Source organism: Canis lupus, chromosome 23 (assembly GCF_003254725.2).
Source record: "Canis lupus dingo isolate Sandy chromosome 23, ASM325472v2, whole genome shotgun sequence".
NCBI lineage: Eukaryota > Metazoa > Chordata > Mammalia > Carnivora > Canidae > Canis > Canis lupus.
In genome coordinates this window covers 51,485,998-51,508,663 of record NC_064265.1, presented here as the reverse complement: position 1 = coordinate 51,508,663, position 22,666 = coordinate 51,485,998, and the positions used below count along the sequence as shown (strand labels likewise).

Here is a 22,666-nt window from a genome sequence, read left to right as displayed (position 1 = left end):
GGTGCCATGTGGACCCCGTGTACTCTTCTGAACAGTTGTGTAGTATTCCATCAGAGATGGACTCAAATACCACAGCTTACTGTACTATACAATCACCAAATATTTTTTTATTTAAGCAATCCCATTTTATGGATATTTCGATGATTTATAGTTCTTGCTATTATAAATGATGCTGCAGTAAATTTCTAGTCTGCACCTCTTTGGTTGTAATACATAGAATTCCTGGGCCATAAACCATACTATAAACCATACTAATTTTTTTAAAGAATTGGTTTATTTATTTGAGAGCGAGAGCACAAGCAGGGGAGCAGTAGGGAGAGGCAGAGAGAGAAGCAGGCTCCCCACTGAGCAGGGAGCCCCATGTGGAAATCGATCCCAGGACCCTGGGGTCACGACCTGAGCTGAAGGCAGACGCTTAACCGACTGAGCCACCCGGGCACCCCAACTTTGGATTTTATAATCCATTTCATGCTGGTATGGGAATTCCAATCCCTTCACGCCCTTAGGTGACATATATTGTCACACTTAAGAGCAATGGAGACGATGGTCTTCGTTTTAATTTTTTTGGCTGGATAATTTAATCAGCTAGCTCAGAAAGACAACGGATGTCACGGTTTTGTTTTTTTTTTTTGTTTTTTTTTTTTTTGTGTAAATACCATATACTGAACATATCAACCTAACCTGAAAAATATGCTATTTTAAATGACTCCAAGAGAAACAGGGAAATGGATAACAATGAATCCACCAAAATTCTTACTTTTAAAAGCACAGGGCGAGCGCAGGAAAGGTGCCTTATTCATGTATATGATTATCTGGTCGCATGTCATCAGAAAGGACATGAGAAGGGCGAATGGTCTTGTCTTCTAAGGGATGGACCCAACGACTAGTTTATGGTCAATAAGTAGGTGTAGAAAAGAAGAGAAGAGATACGCGTGCCTGGAGAACACGTGATCACGACGAATTCACGCCCTGTTAGCGTGTCGGTAGTCGGCCTTCAGGCCTCTTGTTCCGCGGCCCAACATGCCCGGAGCGTGGCCGGCAAGGCCCTGCCCGCGGCCCTTCCCTCCGTCGCTCCAGGCCCGCGCGGCCCTCTCCTCCCGCCCAGCCCGGCGTCCTGTGGGCAAAGCAAGTCCCAGGCCCGCGGCCTTGCCCGGCTGTGCTCCCCACGGAATTCCCCCGGGGCGTGCTCACCCCTGCGGCCTCCTGACGGCTTGGCCTGCGTCTCCTGCCCTCGGTCAGGCTCCGAGGCCCAGGCCCCTTGGTTTTGCCCTCCTCCCCCCGAGCTCCCGCCGCCTACGGTGCCTCTTGCCCACCCCACTCTCTCTTCTTAGAGCCTTTGGCTCTTTAAGTACTTGGGATGAATGAATGAGCATCGAGGAAAAGAGCAGCTTCTGTCGTGCTCAATATCCTGGCGTTGGCTTCGTCGCGGACTGCAGTGATCACGGAGAGTTTCGGTGTTTCTCCTGAAAATTGTTAAGGGTCTCGGGGGGCGGGGGCCGTGCTCAGGCTTGTATGCACTGTCAAGTATTCATGGAACAAAGACTGTGTGTAAGTGTTGTGGTGGGGGGCGGTGAGTCTACACAAGGAGCATCCATCTAAACAAGACATGGCTTTGGCCCCAGTTTACAAATTAGCAGACTTGGGGGAAAGTAAGCGTACCTCTCATGCCGTCTAAGGGAATGGGAGGGACCTACATTTAGAAAGTGTCTAGTGGGACACTCTGTAGGGTAGGGACTATCATGCCCATTTGGTATCTGGGGAAACGGAGGCTTCAAGAAATTCATCAAGGGCCAACCCTTAGGTCTGTGTGACTCCAAAAGGCAACCTTCCCGTTTGGAAGCAGGGATTCCAGAAACATACACAGAATGAGTAAATACGGGAAGCCCCGAGCCCTGTGTGACGCACCGTATACAGTGCAGAGCAACGTTGAGGAAAGAGCGGATTAAACCCAAGACATTTCTTTTGTTCGGTCTGACTCTCAGACTGAGATTTGGCTCCTCTTGGCTCCTGACTGTTTCCCTCAGGCAGCATCGGTCTCCTGCCTCATCCTGTCCTCTTTCTTAACTTTCCCTTCGGAGAAAGCTTCGAGAAGAAGTGACATTTAAACTAGGGTGGGTAGTGGCCACCAGGTAGACCAGGAAGGGCGTAGAAGGTGCTCTGGGAAAAGGAACAGGATGTGCCAAGGCCTGAAAGGTGCTGCTGGATCTTGGGGTCAAGGTTGTAACCAGAGGAGAGTAAATGAGGTTCCCGGGGTGGTCAGACATGAAGCCTTTCAACAAAACTGACTTGCCCGCTGTGTCCCAGGACTCGGCATGTGGTTGTGTAGACCGTGCACCGCACAGGAGCGCCCGGCGGGTGGCTGTGTAGACCGTGCACCGCACAGGAGCACCTGGCGGGTGGCTGTGTAGACCGTGCATCCCACAGGAGCGCCCGGCCGGTGGAGGCTAAACTTGTGCTGTCCGGGCTGAGGGTCCAAGCCCTGGGTGACTTCAGTCCAGAGGAATCGAGGACCATCTATCTAATCTACCTGGACTGGGGGATTTTTCTAATTTGTCTTTTAAGAAAAGTTCTCTTTTTGTGATTTATTCCTCAGGAGGGGACACTTTTTCCTACCTTGTGCAGAGTCTCAGGTTGGCCGATTTCTGCCCTGCCTGGTATTGTTTAGAAATTCCTGTTCTCTAGGAAGAGGAGCTTCTCCCACTGATCTCAGTTTGAGTCTTTGGCAGGAAAGCAAATACCAAACCCAAGCCGGTAACACGGACAGTGAACACATTTTATCTTTCTCCTGGGAAGGAAGTATTTGCCACTTTATCCCCTTGGCTGTTCCTCTTCCTTCCTCTCAAACTGTTTGCTCCAAAGAATCCGAAAAAAGTAGAAGACGCAAGCCTGAGCTGGCTGCTGTCGTCCGCCCTCTGCGTAGCGGGGTGAGGGTAAGGCCGCGACCCAGGCGTCCACAGCAGGACACTCGGGATGGAGGCTGCCAGCTTGGGCCGCTCAGGGCGCAGAGCCGCCTTCCTCCTCCCCCCCCTCCTCCTCCTCCTCCCCTAAGTGACCAACACCTATTCGGATGGATGCGCACTCTCGTTCCCTTTTGTCTGCTCCCTCCCCCCCCCAATTACCTGTACGTAGTATTACGTATCTTTTAAGTTCGAGTATTTTGAGAATTAATAGTATCCCCTTTTCTGATACGAGTTTAATGCAATCACAAAGTTCCACTGATTATTCTATCCACAAAAGCGGTTTTTATCAGCATTATCAAAGGTTGGTGTTTATATTTAAACTCTGTTTTCACGGTGGAGGATGCAAAGTCCTCTCGGCCCACGAAGCTGTCGGGACGTCTTTAACGTTAGTCCTTAAGTGAGTCAAGAGAGTCTGAGGCTAAAAACGTTTTTACAGTTTTAAGTGAGTAAGCCAGGGGCGCCTGGGAGGCTCCGCGGTGGGGCGTCGGCCTTGGGCTCAGGGTGTGACCCTGGGGTCCCGGGATCAAGTCCCGCATCGGGCACCCTGCAGGGAGCCTGCTGCTCCCTCTGCCTGGGTCTCTGCCTCTCTCCCTGGGTCTCTCATGAGTAAATAAATCTTAAAGAAAAATTAAGTGAATAAGCCAGATTCCACAAATTAATCTAAAATAAACACAATTTCTATGAAGGCATTTTAGTTCATTTTTTTTATATCCAGTTTTTGAAAAAAATAAGTGCATCTCCGAATACTGTTGCCAGTTTTCTGCTTATGGAGAAGAGCTGAAAAATAGGTAAGTGAAAGCAGCATGCATTTTGAAGGATGCCCTAGAATGTATTGCATAACTGTTTTTCCTGCCAGTGGACTTCTTTATACCCTTTAACAAAGAGCAATATAAAAATTACTTTGTGTTTTTCTGAGTAGACTAGTTGCAAGGCAGGGATTACAAATTCACCAGAGTAAATCCCTGAACCTACCTCTCTAGTTGGTAGCAGGAGATTGAGTGTAAGTATCGTTATGCAGCCAATAAGAATGGGTAGACTAAAAGCCCACATCTATGAAATACCCATTTTTTACAGAGGGTTTTACAATTTGCGTTAGTGGGAGTGGGCTTTTTAAGGGGCGATTATAAAATAAATCCTTGATTATTCTATCCCTTTTACAAATTTTCTCCTATTACATTTTTGAGGAAGAAATATGATTTTGCTTTCTTTGATTAATTCTGTTCCTTAAGGCTATTCAATATGTTGGCTAAGCCAACCTGTAAAGGCTCACTAACACTAATGGCTTCCAGAAATGGGGTATTTGACTCTTTATAGAATAAATTCTGGCAATATTTACTTAAGTATATCATCTAAATGTTGTTATGGACTCTCATTTTTGCCTGGGGAGGAAAGACAGATTACTTCCTCCTAGGATTTTTGGAAACAAATACTGACTTTTACATATTTTAGAAGTATTTTTCTCCAGTTTTTTTTTTCCTAAAGAAATTTGATTCTATAGAAGTGCTACATTTCTTATTTTTTATTCATTGAAAATAAGGAAAAAGAGCAGAGGATATTCTTATGGTGTCTGGAAAGAATTTGATTTTGCAGAATTTCTAACAATTCTGCCCGGAAAGGGCTTCTGGAGGACGACTTGAAGCAATTTTAGGTATAAAACTATTACTTTTCACTGGTCCTTCTTAAAATCAGTTGAACTAGAGAACAGTTGGTACTGATAGATTGGCTACAGCAGTAACCAAGTTTTATCTATGAAAATAATAAATATTACATCATTGCACTTTGATTGCCTTCTATGGCCCTACTTCTAAGTCCAATATCCACAAGAGAGAGCGACAGAGACAAGACAAGGAATAAAAACAAATAGGGTAGAAGGAATCATCCGGTTACCTTGGGTAGCTCATGGTACGGATGAATCAGCAGATTTTACAGACATCAATGACTCTGTGATGTTGATTACATAATTGGCTCAGAATTTTGTAGTATTGTGCTTAAGGCACAGGTGACGGACTCTGTCTGGGTTCAACACCTTATTGTGCCATGTTCTACCGATGCATCGGTTTTCTGATGTGTTAACTGGGATAATAATACACATGTTTAACATTTTTTGGTGAATTGAATGAACCAATTCATTTGGTGTCCAATGCCAAGTGCGTAGGGCACAGCACACGCTCAACTCAAGAGCTAGTTTGTTTAGATCAATACTCAGGGATGACCGAGTCCTTCACTAATAAAGGGACCGAGGGATGGGCAGTGGTCCCAGTTGGGGGGCATCAAACAGGGACATGCTTACAGGACAGGAAATGGACTCATTCTGAAGTGCCAGCCGCCGCGTGTGGATGGGGAAGGGGACGCAATGGTGTAGACCTGCAATCGACATGCGAGTAACAGGGTTTCGAGTCTAAGTAAATCCTCCTGACCGGGGTCCGAACATAGGTTTGCTTGGCCGCATGCGGGTTTGTAGAGAAAAGTGAAAAGGAACGGGGCTGGTTAGATACATGGTCAGAGGAAGGTTGGCTTAATTAGAAACAATCTATTTGGAAATAGGGAACTTTCATGTTCTTAAACCAAACAATGAGATTATGAAACAGGTATTTGTGAAGGTGATTCCGGCAGCAGCATCCGGGCTGGATGGGGAGACAGGAGGGTCCGTGCAGAGTGTTGGTAGTCCAGGGCCTGCACAGTGGTTTCTGGAAAGTACTACGGAATTAGAAAGCAGGAGAGCAATTCCAAGAGGCAGTTTGGATATGGCGCAGCTCGGTAACACGCCCGACGCGGGAATTAAAACAGCAAAGCTGAGAACCCCTTTGCTTATTAACTTTCCATCCTACCGCATAGCATCCGTATTGGAAATAGAGGACCGGGTGGTCTTCGTCTAAGAACTTAAGGCTTCTGCAATGGTGCTAATCCTGGCCTTGGTCACTCCAAGGGAATCGCTGTTGAGCAAGTGCAGGGAGGGCAGTCATTCTGCACCAGGCGAGAGGACTGTGTGTGGGTGCGTGTGCGTCCACAGAGTGCACACGTGTGTCTGCTCCTGACTGGCTGGTGAGGGAGCGAGGACGTGAGAAGGGTGGAGGAGACATAGAGAATGGCCAGGAACTGTTATGAATGGAGATTTCCGATACAAAATGTGAGTTTTTGTATGACGTATTCTTTTTTCAGTGTTCTCGGACTTCCAGGCACAGGTGCCACATTTGCCAGGAGTGTTTTCCTGCGTGCGTGCGAGCGCGTGCGTGTGTGCATGTGTGCAATGATGGAAGGGGATGGAGATCTAGGCCTAGGTTGATGTAGTGCGACGAGGACCTGGCCGGGGAAGGCAAAATGACCCTCACGCTGACGCGGCTGGGCGGAGGGGGCTGAGTGCCAGGCGGGTTTATGGCACTAGGAGTCTGGGCACGGGCCGATCCCCAGATCCCCAGGGAAGGCGTGGGCTTCCCACCGTCGCGGGGCATGGGACCCGACCGGAGAGGGTGACTGGCTGGACCCTTGCGGGGACAAAGTGGACTCTGCGTGCTCGGCTTAGGAGGGCAGGCGGCGGCCGTGTGTTTCCGTTAGCATTCGGTGCCCCAGGCCCGCCCCGCTGGGCCCCAGCTGCCCTGCCGGCCTCGCCCTGCCCTACCCTGCCGGCCTCCCCCTGCCCTGCCGCCCCGGGCCTCCGGGGAGCTGAGCTGCCGCCCGGCTGACGTGGCGTCTCCGGCCTCCTCGCAGACGCGGAGATGGGCCGGTGTGGGAGCCTGTGTCTTCCCGACTTACCTCCAGGACTGGGAGTCCCCCTCCCCCGACTTGTCAATAAAGATGACAGCTAGAGATGATCTCTCTAAGGCAGAGTAACATTTTAAATTTTTAAGTACTTAATGTATACTCCCAGAAATGCTGGGAAGGAAATCTGAGGCACTAGATTTTTTTTTTTTTTTTAGATGAATGCTTTTAGGAATCTGTTTGGAGTCATCTCTGGGTCTTTGTCTCTCATTTCTGTCTAATTTTGTGGTTATGATGCTATTTGAAAATAAATGTCACAAAGCACAAACCAAATAAATATGTCATCTGACTTTTTAGCTTTTAATTATTTTTAGTGTCGTATTTGAATGATTTTCCTGCCTTTTAACAGGCTGTTCTGCTCCTGAAATAAATGGGGGATGTGGGTGGGGAATTAATTGTAAAGAAAATAGAATTATGTGGGTACGTGGCTGGTGACAGGTTAAGGGCAAATTTATCGAGTTTGAATCCTAGCTTTTCTGCCTCCAAGCCCAGTAACCTCAAAGATGCTAAGCCGACCCGGAAAATGGGGTTAACAACAGTACCTACCTCACAGGGCTGCTTCCATAACTCACGTGAGGTTCCCAGAACATTATTGGGCATCTGATGAATGCTCAGTTAGTAGTTTTTAATATTATTAACAACACTGTTTTATTATTTATAAGAAAAATGAGTCTACTAGAAAAATCAATCTCCTCATTTCATGGCTTTCCTCTGTTTTTGACTCAAAGTGTTACTTTCTTGGTTGTGCATCAGAACCAGTGCGTTACGGGACCCCCCCCCCCCCCCCGGGGCTCTGCGGCTGAGCGCCTGCCCTCGGCTCAGGGCATGACCCCAGGGTCCCGGGATCGAGTCCCGCGTCAGGCTCCCCATAGGGAGCCTGCTTCTCCCTCTGCCTCTGTGTCTCTCATGGATAAATAAAATCTTTAAAAAAAGAACGAGTGGGTTAGTTTTTTTTTTTTTTTTTTTTCTAAATTTAAACTCAATTAGTTAACATATATCACTAGTTTCAGAGGTATGGGTCACTGATTTATCAGTCTTCTTTTTTTTTATAATTTTTATTTATTTATGATGGTCACACAGAGAGAGGAGAGAGGCTGAGACACAGGCAGAGAGAGAAGCAGGCTCCATGCACCGGGAGCCCGACATGGGATTCGATCCTGGGTCTCCAGGATCGTGCCCTGGGCCAAAGGCAGGCACCAAACCGCTGTGCCACCCAGGGATCCCGAGTGGGTTAGTTTTTAAATGACTATTCGCTGTTTTCACAAATTCATAAATGCATACAAGTCTGCAAAACTTGTGCCTACTGTAGGAATGTTCTATTGAGCTTGAGGCCGGCCCCCTCCCAGGTCCTCTGCCATGGGGAGCTCGGGCACAGTAGGTGCGAGGTCTCCCCAAGGGTCTTCCGAGAGGGGGTAACAGGTTTTTGAAAATGCAACGTGGTTTCCGTTAAAGCATGCTCCGGTGTATGAGTGCTGTGATGGGGACGACGGCCCACCCCGCCGCAGGCCGGCCTGTGCTCCCCACCGCGAGTGGCCTGGGTGGGGCGCGGGGCCCAGGCCTCGGGTGTGCGGTGAGGCCGTGGTGCTGGTTCCCCGACGGCCCCGGGGTTCTTATGGGTAAAATCGGGGCCGGGCGGGGTCGGAGGGGACCAGGCCGCTGCCCTGCAGGTGGAGGCCCCGCCGTCAGCCCCCGACCCGCCTCTACGGGGGTGCTGCCCCCGGGGGGCCTGCCCCGCTCTCGGGGTGCCCCCCCCCGTCTCGGCCGCAGGATCTTCCGGAGAAGAAAGCGGGTCCTGGCCAAGCATTGGGAGAGGCGTGTGCCCCGGGCCCCGGAGGTGCACGCGGGCCCTGGAGGCGGGTCACGCACAGGTCACACGGCGGGTCGCGCACGGGTCACACACGGGTCACACGGCGGGTTGCACGGTGGGTCACACACGGATCACACACGGGTCACATGGTGGGTCGCACCCAGGTCACACGGTGGGTCACACACGGGTCACACACAGTCGCACGGTGGGTCACACACGGGTCACACGGCGGGTCGCATGGCGGGTCGCCTGGTGGGTCGCACGGTGGGTCGCACGGTGGGTCACACACGGGTCACAAACGGGTCACACACGGGTCGCACGGCGGGTCACACACGAGTCACACGGTGGGTCGCACACGGGTCACACATGGGTCACAAATGGGTCACAAACGGGTCACACATGGGTCGCACGGCGGTCACACACGGGTAACACAGCGGGTCGCACGGTGGGTCGCACGGCGGGTCGCACGGCGGGTTGCACGGGTCACAAATGGGTCACACATGGGTCGCACGGCGGGTCGCACTGTGGGTCACACACGGATCACACACAGGTCACACGGCGGGTCACACACGGGTCACACACGGGTCACACATGGGTCGCACAGCAGGTTGCACGGTGGATTACACACGGATCACACACGGGTCACAAGGTGGGTCGCTCCCAGGTCACACACGGGTCACACACGGGTCACACATGGTCGCACGGTGGGTCACACACGGGTCACACACGGGTCACACATGGTCGCACGGTGGGTCACACACGGGTCACACGGTGGGTCGCACACGGGTCACACACGGGTCACAAACGGGTTACAAACGGGTCACACACGGGTCACACGGTGGGTCGCACGGCGGGTCGCACGTCTGGTCACACGGCGGGTCACACGGCGGGTCACACAGCAGGTCACACACGGGTGACACGGCGGGTCTCCTGGCAGGTCACACACAGGTCACCCAGTGGGGTCCCCCGGGGGCACCCTCCGCGGGGCAGCGGAAGCGGCGGGGCACGAAGCTCTTGGCTGCGGGGTCTGGTCCCCGCCCCGCCCCGAGATACGTAAGCGACAGGGCCTCTGCGACCTTCAGGTCCATAAAGGACAAGAGGGACAACGGGGCAGGTCGCGAGCGCCGGCGCGTGGGGCGCGGAGGGCGACGGGGGCAGCTGCGGGGCCGCGGGCGGGGGGCGCGGGGGGTCCGGGGGGGTCCGGGGGGCGGGGGGCCCGGAGGAGCGGCCGAGCTCCCCCCAGCCGCGAGGACGCAGGAGCGCCGGTGCGGGAGGAGGCCGGAGCCGGGCCGGGCGTGGGGGCTGAGCGGGTCCGCCGGCAGGTGCGGCAGGTGCGGCAGGTGCGGCAGGTGCGGGGCGTCGGGAGGCGCGCGGGTCCCACCCCGGGCACGGTCGACAGCGCACTTGGAAAGAGCTGCCGGTCGCATTAGTAAGATGCGCGCGTGGACGACGTGGTCCTCCTGCAGACCGTCCCGCGCGGGTACAGGCCGCGGGGGCGGGGGGCACGGATCTCCCCCCAGGACCAGGACAGGAACGAGCTCCTCAGGCTGAATCTAGAGGATGCGACACCAGTTCATGAACAAAACAAACCCACCACCACGCGCGCGCACACACGTGCACACAGGTGCACACTCTAGTAGAACCACGGAAAGCCTGCACCGCGGGGTGTGGGCCTGGAGCTGCAGCAAGTGCACTTTTGGGGCGCCGGAGGGGGTGGTGGCTGACGCCTGGTTTAGGCCGAGGTCGGGATCTCAGGGTCCTGGGATGCAGGCCCCGCGCGCTGCTCACTCGGTGTGGGGCCTGCTGAGACCTGCTCTCTCCCTCCCGCTGCCACCCCCCGTGCACCCGCTCCCTCTCTCTCTCTCTCTCTCTCAACAAGGTACAGTCCCCAGGTGCGCATCACCCGCCCAGCCTGGACCGCTCAGGGGCTGACTACAGGATTTTCACACGCTTACCCTAGATGACTGTAGGTTCCACATCCCCAGAGTTAAATGTCATGGAAAACTCCACTCTGGGGTTTGTGCTACATGACGGGGACCTGGGAACGAGCTCAGGGCAATGCGGATTGCCTGACCTAATCTCCCACGCGTCTTCTTAATGAATGAATCCATGTAGGATTGGACTTGTTTTTTTTTGTTGTTGTTTTTGTAATTCAGAGATGGTGCAGAGTGGTGAAGAGCGAAAGATTTGAAGCCAGACAGATCTAGGTTAGAATCTCGGCTCAGGGGCGCCTGGTGGCTCAGCGGTGGAGCATCTGCCTTTCGCTCAGGGCATGACCCCAGGGTCCCGGATCGAGTCCCACATGGGGCTCCCCGCAGGAAGCCTGCCTCTCCCTCTGCCCGTGTCTCTGCCTCTCCCTGCATCTCTCATGAATAAATAAATAAAATCTTACAAAAAAAAAAGAATCTTGCCTCAATTTCATGCAATGAGCATATGAACAAATTCTTTGACCTTTTCGAGGAATGGTAATAATATTTACTACAGATGGTTTTATGGAGATTAAGTGAAATGGCTGATATACAACTCTTGGCACAAAATATATACTCAACAAAAAAAATGTATTCTCTTAATAATATGGTAGATTTGAGTACAGCATACGACGTAGATGCTTGCTCGAAAGCTAGCGAACCCAGAATCTATTTTTACCTTAATGTTGAGTAACATAGGACTCGGCGTACTGGTACTTGATAAATGGTCGTTATGAATGTGCATTGATTGTTAAGCCCTGTGACCTTGGAAAAATTATAGTCTTCACTTGACCTCAATTTCCACATAAAATAGGATTAACCTATATTTTTTCAGCATTTACTGTGCTCTGAGTCTTATTAGAGCACCTGGTTTCTGAAAGAAGGGTTAGGACTAATGTACAAGGAACTGGGAGAGGAGAGCGCAGGGCTGCACCCCTGCAGGCGCAGCAGGAGCCGGGAGCCCGGAGAGTACCGGCCTCTGGAGCCTGGTGGGGGGGGGGGGGCTGGGTGCTGCGGCCTGGGAGGTCCCTTGGGCCCTTCGAGGAGCGGAGGCCGGGGGAGGCCGCAGTGCTTTGGGGCTGGGACCCAGCTGCGCCGGGGCGCCCAGGCGGCCTCCCGCACCTGGAGCAGGGCGCGCGCTCTGCTGTGGGTCTGAGAACCACACTGGAACATTCGAAGCTGTAATCATTGTCTTCAGGTGAGGAGAGGTGAGTAGATGTCGACTAAAAGGGAGTAGTTTCTAAAAAATATTTTATTTATTTATCCATGAGACACATAGAGAGAGGCCGAGTCACAGGCAGAGGGAGAAGCAGGCTCCCTGCGAGGACCTGATGCGAGACTCGATCCTGGGACCCTGGGGTCATGGCCTGGGCCGGAGGCGGGTGCTCCACCACTGAGCCCACCAGGCGCCCGGAAAAGCGGGGATTAAAGTTGGAGACATAACTGGAGGCCAGGACAGAATCCTCCCCGAGGATTACAGAGGCTTCAGAGGAGATGGGGTATGCGAACCCCTAAACCTCTTTCCTTCTCGTGGAACTCCGCAACCATCCACAGAAACTTCGGTTTTCCTGTTTCACTAGAATCTGAGTCCCTTGAGGTGAGGACCAAGTTTTGTTCCTTTCCCTCTGTGAGCACTGAATGCCGACACCTGACACTGAGTGCAAAATGCTCGGGAGGCGGATGGAAGTTTCTGGAGGTTCTAACCACACAGTGGTATTAATACTTGCTCTCCACTACGTTGATTCCTGCTACACATCTTGTCTGCTTGTAAAAGGCCTTTCGGTGTCCTGCGCGCTGAAACAGGGCGCCTGGTAAGAAACGGGGGTCAGATTTCAGAAGGAGAAAGCCCCCTTCCTCGCAGGCACTGAGGCCAGGCGGATCTGATGTTCGGGCAAGAAATTCAGATTTGGTTTCCGGCGGTGGTCACGGAGAGAGGATCACACTGTGCTTTCATTTTCTGATAAGCTGCCCACAACCTTCAAGTGCAGAGAAAGAGTTTTTTCCCCAGAAACAAACTTGAGGAGGCAGTGATCACATGGGAGCTCGTAATATTTCAATTAAATGTTCCCGTATAGGGAGGGATATTCAACTGGATACGGGGGAGCATAAAATAGGCTCCGGAGAGAGCTGGCACTGAGACCAACCCCGTTTCTTCCGGCTTTCCAGATGGTTCAGGGATGAAATTTACCCAGGGTTTTTTGTTTTGTAATTTCGGTGTTTTTTTTTTTTTTTTTTTTTTTGGAAGTGCTGTGCATCTGGAAAAAATAACCACAAATTCAATTGTTTAAGAAGTAAAGATATTTAGGTACAGTTAGAGGATGGAGTTCATATTAAATGATTTTGCTTTGAAACATGGTAAATAACTTGGAAAAGAGCATAAAACACTTTGCAGGGCCATGGCTCATAAATCTGTAACATTGCTTTTATTAATTTGGAATCTTCACGAACTGAGATGAAGAAGAGAGTCCTTGAACTGATTTCCACATTATGCTGATTTTGTGATCCTCTGTGTACTAGAAGACCACCCAATTCATCTCTGTTGTAACTCACACCAGATTTTGTCCTGGATTTGAGATCTCTAGCTATGACACGCAACATATTTAAAAAATCTGTTTGATTGATAGTTTAATCATTGTTCACCATTACATCAGCAGCCAGGCCTCGTATTCCAATTTTGAAGGATTGTTTTGCCTCTGTCCCCGTGTCACACAAAGTACTTGTGGCTTGCCAATAGTAGATCTGATTGCAGCTTCATGGGTTTCAGACGTAGCTGAAAGTTTAAATTTTACGTACGCTCTTGCGGTTACCTTTCAGACGGCCTGTGATTTCCAGTCCTCCTGCTGTGAAATAAAGTCGACCTCCCAATCGTTTTCATTGTGCACTCTCGCCTCGTCCTTTCTTTCTTCCGTATTTACACGAGTGTCAACAATTCTGTGCTTTTGAAAAGCTGGTGGAAAAGCCAGCCAAGCCACCCCTTGCCTTTTTGGAGCTGAGCAGGCCGGCGTGTAATCACTTTTTCATCCGGGTGTGGTCGCAAATCCTTCCCTTTGGTTAGTGTCATCATTCTAGGTTTTCTATGGGATTTAACAGTCCTGCAAATCCCCGTGGCTTTCAATGCTGAAGGAATTCAACTGGGCCTAAAAAAATATCACTGTTGCTAAGTACGATGTTTAATTGAACTTGATTGTTTGGATTCATCCATCGACGGCACACGCGGCTCTCAGGCCAGGCGCTCAGTAGGTAAAGCCGGCTGGTGGGGGCCCGGCTTCTGGGGCGTGTCCTCTGACGTCCTCATTCCCTTTATGACATTTTTGGGTTTCCTCAAAACTCTCTCCTCCCACACCTATAGCAAGCACCTCGCCTGATTTGTCTTTTTTGGGTATATTCCAAGTTTTGACTTTAAATAAGAACCTTCGCCGAAGCGTAATTGCTGTACAACAAGCTGCCCTCGGTGACAGTATAATTCGATGATCTTTGACATACGTGTCCCCCGGTGGCCACTACGACCGGGACAATGCACGCATCTACCACCAACCAAGCCTTCCTTCTGCTTCTTTGTGATTTTCCTTCCCACCTCTCCCTGCGCCCCGCTCCATCCCAAGACCGCCTCTGTTTCCTGTAACCATAGATTTATTTTTTATTTTCTAATATCTTGAATGAATTGAATCAGGTAGTATGTATTTATTTTTTGGCTTTTTCCATTCATTTGAGATTCATCCACGCTGCTTTGCATAGTAGCAGTTCATTCTGTTTATTGCTACTACTATTCCACTGTACAGACATAACCACAATTTGTTTATCTAGTCGCCTGATAATGGGGATCCGGTTTGTTCCCAATTATTGGTTAATACAAATAAAGTTTGCTATGAACGTCACACACGAGTCTTTGGACATGTTTTCGTATTTCTTGAGCATTTGCCTACAATATTCAAATGGCTGGGTCACATGCCAGATTCACCTTTAGCTTTTTAAGAAACTGGCAAACCCCTTTCCAAAATTATTGTACCACGTTACATTCCCACCATCAATGTATGAGAATTCCAGTTGCTCCAAACCTTTGCCAACTCTTGATATTGTCAATTTTTTCCCACTTTTTTTCTTTTCAAATTTTCATTTAAATTCTAGTGAGTTATTAACATATAATGTAATATTGTTTCCAGGAGTAGAATTTAGTGATTCATCACTTACATGTGACACCCAGTGTTCAACACAGGTGCCCTCCATAATACCCATCACCCATTCAAGCCCGTTCCTCACCTGCCTCCCTCAGTTAACCCTCGGTTTCTTCTCTCTCTTTCTTTTTTTTAAAGATGTTATTTATTTATTCATGAGAGACACAGAGAGAGGCAGAGACAGAGGCAGAGGGAGAAGCAGGCTCCATGCAGGGAGCCCGACATGGGACTCGATCCCATGACTCTGGGGTCACGCCGGGCAGATGCTCAACCACTGAGCCTCCCAGGCTTCCCTTCCTTCAGTTGGTTCTCATAAAAAATCCCTTATGGTTTATTTCGCTCTCCCTCCTCCCCTCTTATGTTCGTCTGCTTTGTTTCTTAAATTCCACATGTGAGTGAAATCATAATTGACTTATTTCACCTAACGTGATACACTCTAGCTCTATCCATGTCATTGCAAATGGCAAGATTTCATTCCTTTTGATGGCTGAGTAATAGTCCGTTGTATAGACACACCACATCTTCTTTATCCACTCATCTGTCAGTGGACATTTGCGTTCTTTCCATAGTTTGGCTGTTGTTGGTAATTCTACTATCAACACGGGGGGCATGTGTCCCTTTAATCTGTATTTTTGTATCCTTTGGATAAATACCTAGTAGTGCAATTGCTAGCTGGTAGGGTAGCTCTATTTTCAACTTTTCGAAGAACGTCTATACTATTTTCCAGAGTGGCTGCACCAGTTGGCATCCCCACCAACAGTGCAAGAGGGCTCCCCTTTCTCCGCCTCCTCACCAACACCTGTTGTTTCTTGGGTTGTTAACATTAGCCATTCTGACAGTTTTAATTTTATATATTCTAATAGATATATAGTGTCATCTTTTTTGTGGTTTTAATGCTTATTTCTCTAATGACTAACAATGTTAACTATCTTTTCATGTGCCATTTATGCATCTTTTTGTTGAAGCGTCTGTTTAAATCATTTGCCTATTAAATAGTTGTTTTCTTAGTATTGAACTTTGAGAATTCTTTATATTCTCTTGGTGTCAGTTCTTTAGCAGATCTGTGATTTGCAAATGCTTTCTTCTAGCTCATGGCTTGTCTTTTCATTCTTTAACAGTGTCTTTCTTAGGGCGAAAGTTCTTAATTTTAATAAAATTTAGCTTATTAATTTGTTCTTTTGTGAATCACGTATCTGCTATCGTAGCTAAGAAATCTTTGCCTAAACCAAGGTCACAAAAGTTCTCCCCTATAGATTGTTCTAGAATTTTTATAGTTTTAGATTTTACATTTACGTTTACAATCCACTCTGCGTTGGTTTTTGTACTTGTATGAGGTATGAATCTAAGTATCTTTTTTTGCATATAAGTATCCAATTGTTTATTGCCCTATCCTCCGCTGGCTGAATTGCTTTTATATCTCTGTCAAAAAATTAATTAATTATAAAAAAATAGAATCAGACCTATAAATACAGATAACAAACTGATGGTTGCAAGAAGTAAGGGAATGGAGAGAATACATGAAGAGGAGTAGGGGATACAGGCCTTCAGTTATGGAATGAAGTCATGGGAATAAAGGCACGGCATAGGGAATGTCTGGCAGAGATGGCAGTGAGGGCCCCGCAGCAGAGGAGAGGGCAGCGCCGCCAGTGATCGTGGCCAGAGCTGTGGTGCCAGTAGTAAGGTGAACGGCTAAGTGCCAAACTCCGAGCTTTACCTGGAACAAACGAACCTTATGAAAGTAGCAGTAACAAAGAAATAGACGCCTCCTCCTATGTGGATCCACTTGGCCCTCAAATAGAAAGACCAAAAACTGCAGCCAAAAAAAGAATCGACAATCGACGAGGATGATCTTGCTGATGAAGAATTAGGAGATGATTTGCTTCCAGAATAATATACACTTTAAAATTTTACTTACTAAAGGAAAGAAATTGCCTGACAAGATAACACTTATGTGAAATGTTGGATTAAACGCCCAGATTTTAATTTTGTACGCTGTCAAAACCTTGAATAAGTGTATTCTATGAGATGGGTCTAAGTTTTGTTTTGTTTTGTAGGAAATAAAGATATGTGAAACTAAACAAACCAAAAAAAAGAAAAAAAAAGACGGGTTGTAATAGCATTGTGAGGTGACCGATGGGAGCTACACTTGTTATGGGCATAAAGTGCAGTGTAGAGAGATGCTCAATCACCGGAAGCTAATGTAACATTGAGTGTTATTTGTAACACTCAATGTACAGTGTTATACTGTATTCAAATAAAAATATTTTAAAAACGAATTGGGTATATATGTAGGTCTAATTCTGGACTCTGGAAGTCAGGTTGCATAAGTTCTTCACCTTCGTGCCTCCTTTTCAAAGTTTGTTTTTTGTTTATTTTTGTTTTTGTTTTTGTTTTTGCCTATTTTAGGCTCTTTCCACTTCTATATAAATTTTAGAATAAGCTTGGCAATTTCTACACAAAAGCCTACTGGGATTTTGAGTGGAATTACATTGAATCTGTAGATCGGTTTGGGAAAAAAATGACAGCTTGAGGATATTGAGCCTTGCTCATACATAAACATGTGGTATCTGTCCATAGACTTAAGACTTCTTTAATTTCTCTAAGCCATGTCTTGTGATTTTCAGTGTATAAATCTCATATATCTCTTTTCTTCAAGTATTTCATATTTTCTGTATTATTGTAAACAATACTGTTTTAAAAAATGTTAATTTCCATTTGTTTGTTGTGATAGAAATACAAATTTTTAAAAGATTTTATTTATTTATTCATGAGAGAGACAGAGGCAGAGGGAGAAGCAGGCTCCCTGTGGGGAGCCGGACGTGGGACTAGATCCCGGGACCCCGGGGTCACGGCCTGAGCCAAAGGCAGATGCTCAACCGCTGAGCCACCGAGGTGCCCCTATACCTGTTTTTCTTATATTGACCTTGTTCATAGGTTCTGCAGGATTTTCTACATGAATTATTATGTAATCTGCTAATAAAAATAGTTTTACTTCTTCCTTGCCATGTTCTGATTTTAGAGGGAAAACATTCAGATATTCATCATTAACTAGATGTTCACTATAAATGCTCTTCATTAGATTGTTCCTTTCTAACCCAAGTTTTCTGAGAGATTTTATAATGAGTGGATGCTAGATTTGGTTAAATATTTTTTCTGCATCTTTTGAGATCATGTGGGTTTTAGTTTTTTAGTCTGTTAATATGGCCAATTATATTAATTGATTGTTTGAATATGAAATCAAACAATCTTAGGATAAAACTCAGTTATGGTGTATTATATTTTTATATGTTGTTGGGTTTGATTTGTTAAATTTTATCAAGAATTTAGTAAAATCTTGTCATGAATTTTATGTTTATGAGTGATATGAGTTTGTACTTTGCTTTCTTTGAATTGTGTTTGTATGGTTTTTGTATCATAGTAATTCTGGCCTGATAAATTGAGTTGGGAACTTTCTCCTGATTTCTAAATTTCTTGACAAGCTTATATAAAATTGGTATTATTTCTTTCATAAATGTTTGGTAAAATTCATCAGTAAAGCTATTTAAGCCTGAAGTTTTTCTGTGGGAAGATTTTTCACTGCAAATTCAATTTCTAGATATAGGACTATCTATTAAAAAAATAGATTCTTTCTTCTTGAGTGAGCTCTGGTAGTTTGTATCTTTCAAGGAATTTGATTATTTCATCTAAGTTGTCAAATGTATTAATATAAAGCCATTTATAACGTTTTTAAACTATCTTTTTAATATCTGCGAAATCTGTAATGATATCATCTCACTCATTTCTGATATTGGTAGTTTGTTTAGGTCTTCCTCCCCCACCCCAATCAGTATAGATAGAGGTTTATTGATTTTATTAATTTCCTGAAAGAACTGGTTTTCATTTTGTTAATTTTTCTCTATTCTATTTCATTGATTTGTGTTCTGATCTTGATTTGCTTTCTTCTGATCACTTCGGGTTTAATTTGCTGTTCTCTTTCTAGTTTCTTATGGTAGAAGATAAGATCATTAATTAGAGGCTTTATTTTCTTCTAATACAAGTATTTAGTGCTTGAAACTTCCCTCCAGTTATCGTGTTAGCTTGTATTTCACAGATTTTGATATGTTGTGATTTCATTTTCACTTACTTCAAAATACTTTCTAACTTCTTTTATTTCTTCTTTGATCCATTGTTTATTGAAAGTGTGCTATTTAGTTTCCAAAATATTTGGGATTTTCTGTCTTAATTTTAATTTAATTCTATTTCTAATTCTATTTTGTTCAGGGGACATACTTCGTATGATTTGGATCTTTTTAAATTAATCGAGACTTGATTTATGGCTCAGATTATGGTCTCTCTTGGTAAATGTTCCATGTGCACTTGAAAATAATCCTGTTGGTGTTGGGTACAGTCTACAATTTTCAGTTATGTCAAGTTGGTTGATATCCTGTTTTGAGTCTTCTGTATCCTTACTGATTTCCTACTTATTCTATCAAGTATTGACAGAGAATGTTGAGATCTTTGTCTACAATTGTTGATTTGTTTAGTTCTTGCAATTTGATCAGTTTTTGCTTCATACATTTTGAAGCTTGTCATTAGGTATATAAGCAGTTAGGCTTGTTATATCCTGTTGATGACATGACCCTTTTATCAGTATGAAATGATCCTTTTTCTTTTTGCCCCCAAGTAAGTGAAGCCTTTAAAGATGCCAGAAAGGGGATAAAAGGTAGCTGTCTCTTACACTTCCCTTCCAGGTGACTGGCTGCAGAGAAAGGCTTCGTCCTGGTGCCTCGTCCATGCTACTCCATGGCACCTCAGGGGTAGAAGATGAGCTCAGGGAATCTGCCTAACCTGGACCCTAGTCCCATTGGTGCCGACTGAGAAGCACTGAACTGGAAGGTCGCCGTCCCATGCTGCACTGTCATGTCTTCCTGCCCAATGTAGCTGAGCTCACTGCCATCCAGAACGGCCCTGGCTGTGTAGAAGGTGTCCTGCTCTACCTGCACAGGGTGTTCAAACCAGACCACGAGGGGGTTGCTGGAGCCATCTGAGACAAATGTGGTGAAATGACTCTCTTTGCAACTGGTGATCCTCTCTGCTCAAAAAAGAAAGAATATTTACTATGTCTGTTATTAATGCAGCCACTCTAACTTTTTAAAATCCATGCTAGGGTAGTATATTTTCACCGATCCTTTAACTTTTAACCTAGTTGTGTCTTTATATTTGACAGTTGTGTTTTTTTAATCCAGTCTAACAATAGCTATTTTTTAATTGGGTTATTTAGACCATTTATGTTTAATATGATTATTGCTACAGTTGGGTTTAAATTTACCATCTTGTTTTTGGTTTCTATTTTCTCATCTGTTCTTCATTCTCCTCTATTGTCTTTATTTGCCTCCATTTGGGTTGAATATTTTTAATGAATCCATTTTAACTTTCTCGTGGGCTCATTAACTTAATAACTTTGAATTATTTTAGTTGCCTTAGGGTTTATAGTGATAAGCTAGAGGTGTCACACTGCCCATATTGGATGCTGGACTTTATTTAGTTTATAAAAACTTCTCAACAATGTACTTACATTTCTCCCATCCTGGACTTTGTGCTGTTTATATCATACATTTTATTTTTACATATGTAATAACCTAACAATACATTGCTACCATTTTTGCTTTAAATAGCCAATTATCTTATAAATAGATTTAGAAATAAGAAAAAAAGATCTTTTATGCTAACCCTTATGAAACTGGTGCTCCTCTTTCCTTTGTGTAGATCCATGTGGTATCATTATCCTTCTGCCTGAAGGACTGCTGGTGATAAATGCTTTCAGCTTTTACGTGTCTGAAAAAGTCTTTATTTGTTCTCTATTTTTAAAGATATGTTTGCCATGTATAGGATTCTAGGTTGACTTAAAAATATAAAGAAGATATTGCTCCATTGTCTTTTGGTTTACTTCCAACAAGAAATCTGCTATCTCCCTTATCTTTGTTCCCATGTATGTAACATATCTTTTTTTCTGCTGGATTCTTAAAATTTTTTCCTCTTTATTAGTGGTTTTAAACAATTTAAATATGATATGTCTTGGTATAGTTTTCTTCAATTTTCTAGTGCTAGGGTTTGCTGAACTGCTTTTAAACTACTTGGATATGAATGTTTATATTTTTTATCAAATTTGAAAGAATTTGGTCATTATTTATTTAGATTTATTCAGGTAATTATTTTTTTCTGTCTTCTATTCTCTTTCCTTGTTTTGGGAGATGTCAATTACATGTGTATTAGGCCACTTAACATTGTTCCACAGCCTACTAAGGGTGTGTTCACTTTTTTTTTTTTTTTTAATTTTCTCTCTGAGTTTCATGTTGGACAGTTTCTATTGCTATGTCTTCAAGTTCACCAATCTTTCCCCCTCCCCCCAAATGTCTAATGTACTCTTAACCCCATCCCACTATTATTCTTTTTAGACATTATAGTTTTGATCTCTAGTTTGACTTGAGCCTTTTTATATTTTCCACATGTCTATTTAACATGTTTAATCTTTCTTTTAGGTTCTGGAACACACAGAAGAACATACTTACAATAACTTTTAATGTTTTTGTCTACTAATTCTATAATTTGTGTCATTTCTAGTCAGTTTTAATTGTTTGATTTATTTTCTGGTCATGGCTTGGTTCTGAGCAATGCTGCAGCTCTACTAACCAAATCAGACCCTCTGGCTTGCACTTCAGTTCACCCTGCCCTGTGGGACCCAGTGATTTGGAACTGACAATCCACTTTGAGGCCAGCCCTCCAGCTGGGTGGTCTTTCCAACCAGTCCCTTTATGCTCCTGGCTTACTTCCCTCTTCTCTGCTCCGCCACTCCTCTTCTGGATCCTGGTAACCAAGGTTGCATAGGTTATGTCACTCAGTGAAAAGTATTTTTCTTTCTTTTGCAAATTAACCCCATTTATTTATTTTTCACAGATAAGATATATTATTTTTCCAGATTATAAATATAAGACATACTAATATGGGCAACTTGAAAATTTTGAAAAAATATAGCTCTCAAAATTAAAATTAAAAATAGAGCTCTCAAAAAATTAGTAGCATTTTTTAATACTTCTCTCCATTTTACATGGTTGATCTTATACTGTATGTACACTTTAAATTCTGCTTATTTTCAGTTATCATTTCTTGTGTCACTAAAAATATTTTAATGATTAATGCTCTTTCATCATGGAGGCATGCCATAATTTATGTAACTATTTCTCTACAATAGGACATTTTTATAGTTCGCTTCCATTTTTTCCCCTATTATATCTTTCTGCAGAATTTCCTCCTGAATTTGGGATTATTTCTTTAGGATAGATTCCCAGAAATGTAATAATAGGAATGAACCTTTTCAGGCACTTAAAATGTAATGCCAGATTACTTTCCAAAATGGTTATAACAATGTACACTTAAACTCAATCAGCATTTGATGGAGTTTTCAGTTTTATCTGATGAATGTTTTTAAACTTCACAGGTTTCTTCATTAAAGTGAACGATAATATTTAATAAACTTGATATCTACCTGAATTAAACTGTCAGTTGAGGAATTTATTTTAGGTAGCTAAAAAAAAAACATAGGGGAGAATTTTTCTTCTGCTTTCAGATCAGTTTTTAAAAATTCACTTGCATCCATTTTATAACCAAAACCAAGTACAACCTTTTGTTTTCATTTGGAATCCTACATTTGCATGAATTTGACAAATCAAATCATAGGATGAGCATGTTATATCTTCCTTAATTTGGGTGAGAGTTTTCTTTCATGATTAATGTCAAGAGTATTTGGGGGATCTGCTTAAGCCTGGTAGAAGCCTTTGATTTATTATGCTATTTGTTTTATTTATTCAGGATTTCTATCTTGCCTACTACTAAGCCAGATTTGAGGTGACTTTTACATAACAAGATAAAAACAGTAAGATAAGGGATACAAAGAATAGAGAAAAAATGTTAATGGGAACCTAAGTTAATTATTGTATCTGGATATTGATTTTTAAATCAGAGTTTTGT

The 22,666-nt window shown here is 45.0% G+C and overlaps 1 long non-coding RNA gene across 1 annotated transcript in view; it reads left to right on the top strand.

The window, feature by feature from the left end:
- LOC118352082 (uncharacterized) overlaps window positions 1–22,194 on the top strand; it is a 37,518-nt gene extending 15,324 nt beyond the window's left edge. Inside the window, exon 2 of the long non-coding RNA XR_004808598.2 lies at window positions 19,393–22,194. This is a non-coding gene — a long non-coding RNA (uncharacterized LOC118352082). The remainder of the gene's footprint in view (window positions 1–19,392) is intronic.
- The last annotated feature ends 472 nt before the right edge of the window (window positions 22,195–22,666 follow it).